Here is a 6,000-nt window from a genome sequence, read left to right on the forward strand (position 1 = left end):
CGAAAGCCATTTGACTATTATTTTTGTAGATCTCTTTGGAGATCCCATCTGTGATCTAGGACACAACCACACGGATTTGTAAGAAGAGAGATGGGGATCACACACGATTGCATCATTGGCGTACCGTAAGGCAATGATCTATTGTATATTGACGATGGAACTGCACATCCCTTCCAATATGGTGAGAATTAGGTACGAGTTATTTACTAATTATTACCTAATGATTTTTTGTTGATATGTAATCGTATATTGTGAATATTACAATTACTTAGCCCGTTTCTACTCTTTGATGCCAACATAGTTGTGGCAACAAATGGAAAAGGTTTCAAAAAATGTGGCCCATCTAAAGAAACTCTACTAGAGTGTGGATTTGAATTGATACGATCAAAATGTATATGATGGAGCGAGTACATCGAGGGTGGGGGCGGACACAACAATATGGACAATAGTGAATGGACATGTGCTTCTTATGGGCGTATTGGATGGGATGAAAGCACCATTACATGGTAGTTGTGCCACATGTGTTTCTATTTAAGTGGGAGAAGGCTAATATATTTGGACCATAATTCACAAAGAATCTGATGTGTGTATCTGAAGTTGAGCAAGGAGTAGAGCTCAGCTGCTGCTAGATTCCAATCAACATACTCTAGGTACATGCTTTATAAAAACTTTGTACTTAGTTGGAGTTGTTTTTAGTGTCGTTGAAACCCATATACATTCTAGGACTTAGAAGCATCGGGATTTGTGATTGTATTGGCCAAAATTGTTTGTGCACTAAGCAACATGACCTTGATTGTCAGATGGAGACAAAATATTCTTCAAGGGTTGCCCATGGTGCTAACACACTTGATCGACTAGCACTAACTATCTTCACCTTGTGCCAACTCTGATTTTCTACACCATCCTATCTTGATTTTGGTAAGACGTATTTGCATGTAGCCAATGAAAAATTCAAAATTATATGTTATTCAGATTGACATTTGTGTTGGAAGTGTGAGAGCATAGGTGGAAAATATTCTCTTAGAGAAATACATGGTAGAGAATTTCCCCACAACTTGTCACATTAAGTTAGAGGCTTAAAACTTTTCATCCAAAAGACAACAACAATATGAGCATATCGTATGCTGAGATAATACAGAGATGAACATCAAGCTATACATTAAACACGAATGCACATGAGTAAAAGAGAAAACACATCGTTGAAAGTTACCCCAACATCAAAATTAGGTTGTCAAACTATTTTGAGACCTCCCCAAGAAGCCCAGCTTGCCAAATTTTGCAATATCTTACAGTGATAAACCATTGGATTAGGACAAGAGTGAATGCAAATGCCAATTAAAGAGTGTTGATTTAACCCTGTGCACGTTTAGTTTATACAAATGTACCGACCTGCCAAATTAAATGACTCTGGTACATTTGAAACTTTTAAATGGGTAGGCAATTCAACAAAAAGTGCAAATCTAATATAACCCGTTTAAAACAATAGTAGATCTTGCCAATCATAAGAAAAAGAAGAAAAAGAAAAGCACTATCCCTCCATATGTGCAAAATATATTGATTGTACTATTCAACTGATACTACGTCAAAATTGCACACAAAGAACTTAACTATAACTCTTTAGATTGCCAACATTTGATAAGCATACGAACCGCATGATAGGTGTAGTGATGTTTTGTTTCCCAACAAATTAATGCCATTATTATGTAATCGAGATTTTGAGGCTCTTATGAGTGAGGTAGCACCAAATTGCCATATAAGCGATGGCCATGAGGAAAAACCACATACACGAAAATAGTACATGAGTCCGAAATTTACACCCCCAAAAAGCCTAATTCATATGTAGTAATAACATTCCAGTGTGATCTCATGTAATATTCCAAAGAAGATTCTCATGTTAAAAAATGTGTGTTGTAAGTAATTGCATCGAAGTAAATGATACTCGATAAAACACGACAGATCTTGTGCTACAGGGATTCAACTGAATGAATTAGAGAGGAGAAACACAAGATAGTGCACTGCCAGTTATAAGGCATGGCTGAGAGGAGTACGATGCGGGAAGTGAGCTCCCGGTTGCTAGCTCGTACTGCAGCCTAATGAAGTGGTCAAACTTAATCATGGAGTTCCACCTCCGAAGAATGCGTTGGAGCAACAATGGCGGTGAGCTTGGCCATCTCATTAATTTCCTGTGAAGTGGCGCTAGACCGACTGTGCAAGAATGGAGCGATGCCTTTGGCAAGGACAACCTTGGCTACTAAATGGATGACTCAGATGTGTATGTATGGAATCATTGTGTTCACATGCTACTATGTGTTGTTTTCTCTCCTGCTGCTTGCAACTAACCTGTATCATCAATCTACAATTCAAGCACTGATAAGTTGTTCCAAGTTCCAATGAAGTACTAGTTGTCCTGCAACATCATCTAATTCTTCCTCGAGCGCATGTACCCTCTTTCCCAACGTCTCCTATTCCCTAATGCTTTTAGGAGGTGTTTGGTTGGGGCTCCGTTAACGTAAATGGTAACGTAATGAGGTTACCCCGCATTTGCGGCTGTAATGGGACTGTCGCTGGTTTGTTTGGTTCACTCACTCAGGTAACGGTAACCAAGAGATGAGAAAAGAAAACTGCGATTAGGGTCGCCCCTGCGTGATTCTCCTGCTCCACGACCAAGACCTGAGGACGTTGCACGCGTGGTTTGAGGATAGATTTGCTGCGGCGGCCGGCGGCACAACGGCAATGGAGACGGCCGTGGTGGTACGGCGGCAACGGAGGCGGCCGCAGTAGTGGACGGCAGCCATGGCGGTACGGCTGCAGCGGACGCGACCGCGGCGGTGGACGACAGCCCTGGTGGTACGGCGACAACGGCGGCCATGGTGGCTCGTGCGAGGCAGACGCAAAAGATGTTGAGGAAGAAGAGGAAACAGACGTGGGCGAGAAAGGTGGATTGGGGATGGGATCGCTTAACGGCCAGGTGTGGGCGTAATCGTTTCTGTATAGCGCGGTAACCGATTACGCGGTTTGGGATTCCAGCCCGACTCAGACCAAACACACATAACGGTAATGGATATCGCTGTAATCAGGTCCCGGCCAAAAACTGACGAAACAAACACCTCCTTAGCTTCACATCCTTCACCTCTGCCCTGTTTCATTTCTCTAGTCTACTACCTCACTCTTTTATATGGTGTGGTATGCATGCATATGCCCATCCATGCGGTGCCAGGTTGGTTAGTGAGTTTGTACATTTTTTGCGATTTGATTCCATTTATTTGGTAAAGTAGTACATGTTCCTATGTCAAAGTGACCTTTGGTGATTCCCAGCATAACACCGGTTGTTTGAAAAAACCTGCAAATTCATCCATGAAACAGTAAAAGACACATGGTGCATTTTTTTACAATCGATTGCAGAAGTTTGTGATACCATATAATTGAATTTTCTTTCCAGAGAAAAATAGTTTATTAAATATTGGCAGGAGTACAATCAAAGTTCATCGTTGGATCGATAGTTTTTTTCATGGCAAGCTAGGCTGGCTTCGAGCTCACTACGCTATGTTATAGCAGCTGCATTCACCATGCTGGCAAGAATCCGGCAAGTCGAACTACCAGCGTAGCGATCCCTCTGTATCTCTAGTACTCGCACACATTGTTAAAACTGGAGTTCGTTCAGCAGTAGCCAGCACTCCCGGCCAAGCTCCAGAACACAACGGACCTTAGTCATGGAGTTCCACCTCCGACATACGCACTCGATCAGCAGCCCCAGGGTGCGCCGAGTGTCAGGGGAGGCCAAGAGGTCAACTGCGGTGGTGAGCTAGACTAATTCCTCGAGGCTCCGTGAAGCGGCGCTAGGTCGATTGAACAAGAATGGAGCGATGCCCTTGGCAAGGACAACGTCGACCGAGAAATGGGTGGCTCCGATGTGTGTATCTATTGACTCATTGTGTTGTCATGCTACTATGTGTTGTTTGCTCTCGTGCTACTCACAGTTGTACCGTATCGACGTGTTCTACAAGCATGGGTGCATTTTCTCTTTGGTATTCTACTTGCAATCCTGCTAGATCATCGTGTTTCACATTGAGCACAGGTGCCCTCTTTCCCAGCGCCTCCTATTCCCTAATGATTTTAGCTCCACATGCTTCTGCTATTCCTCGTCTCATCTCTATATGCCACTACCTCATTTGTCCATGTGGTGTGGTATATATGCATATACCCACGCATTCGGTGTCAGGTTGGTTGGCGAGTCTACACTTTTTTTCGCATCGAATTGACGACATTACTTGGCAAATTAGTACATGTTCCTATGCCAGTGACTTTTGACAATTCCCGGATGTTAGTTCGATATATAGTCTCGCGCAACACTGGATGTTTGGGAACAATCGATCGAAGAAGTTTGCGATAACACAGAACTGATTCTTTTCTGGGGAAAAGAGAATTTGTTAAATATGGATAAGGGGTACAATTAAAGCTCATCGTTCTAGCGATAGGTTTTTCTGGGCGCGCGCTAGGCGCTGGTCGACCGGCCCAAATTTCGGCTGGTGGCCGCCTAATTCGCACGCCCCTAATCGCCCGATTAGCCAGCTAGCCCATGCATGTTGTCTTCGTCTCCAACACCACGAGAACAAGTCATCTCCCTGGTCGCCCTCGCTGGCCACTGACCTTGCAGAAGGTCGTACCTCACCGCTCTCGCCCGCAGTTCACAATTGGCCGCCTCCGCCATCGGCCACAATTCTTCCATCCGCCTCCCTTCCCGCTGCGCCGTGCTGACCATGGAGGATGCAAAAAAAAAGCCATCGCAACTTGCTAATTATGATCATAGGCGTTGGGAGTTTCCCAAAGAGGAAGAGTGAAGTAGTATAGTAGCAGAAAGTATTTTCCTCAGTTAACAACAAAGGTTTATCGAACTAATACGAGATCCACGCAAACGACCTTTAGCAGTAACTACACACACAAGAGAAAATACTTACACCTAACGCGGACAAGAGGGTTGTCAATCGCTTTGTACTCATTAATTACAAGGATCAAATCTGATAGTGCGAGATATATAAATTGCAAAACTAAATAAATTGCAGCAAGGAAATTAGAGTTTTAGCAATTTGATTTAGATGGACCCGGGGGTAATAGTTTTCACTAGGTGCATCTCTCTCAAGAACATAGAAAATGGTGGGTACCCAAATTACTCTTGCACAATTGATAGAAAAGTGCATATATAGTTATGATGTTATTCATGACATGATCAGTATATAGGCATTACGTCCGTGACAAGTAGACCGTTAAACTTACTAATGCCCACTACTATTACTCCACTTTGAGAGCGCTTCTAGGTTTGGCTCTCTACGTATTAAGTTCATGACAAACAAAGTAATGCATGAAATATGATAACATAATATAGACATAATAAGATTAACCAGTATGGCCAAACCCCGTCATTTAACCCTTAGTAACAACAATACAAATATGTACCTCGCTACTACTCCTGTCATAGGGTGAGGATATCGCAAATTGAACCTACCACAAAGCACTTCTCCCGCTGAAGATTAATCAATCTAGTTGGCCAAACTAAATAGATAGATCGGAGAGAAATACAAAGTTATAACAATAACACATAATAAAATTCATAAATAACTCAATTACTTCTAATGAATAATCTGATCATAAACACACAATTCATCGGATCCCAATAAACGCACAACAAGAGATTACATTGAATCGATCTCCGAAGAGAACAGTGTATTGAAGACCAGAGAGAGAGAGGGAGAGAGAGAGAGCTATCTAGCTACTGCTATGGACCCACAAAGGATGCCGGGGTAACGACCCTGGGGACGTGATGTATGTTGCTGGCCAGTTCATATCAGCGTGGACTGGCAGCGGCTAGATTTGTACTGCGACATGGACACACTGATGAGGACATAGACCTGGGATAGGGTAATAGGCCTGACCTATACCTCCTACCTAAGGTCCTTGTCCTAGAAGCAAAGAGGTTCAGGAGTAAATAGAGGGGACCCCATGAAG

This window comes from Triticum aestivum, chromosome 6D, assembly GCF_018294505.1.
Source record: "Triticum aestivum cultivar Chinese Spring chromosome 6D, IWGSC CS RefSeq v2.1, whole genome shotgun sequence".
Taxonomy (NCBI): Eukaryota; Viridiplantae; Streptophyta; class Magnoliopsida; order Poales; family Poaceae; genus Triticum; species Triticum aestivum.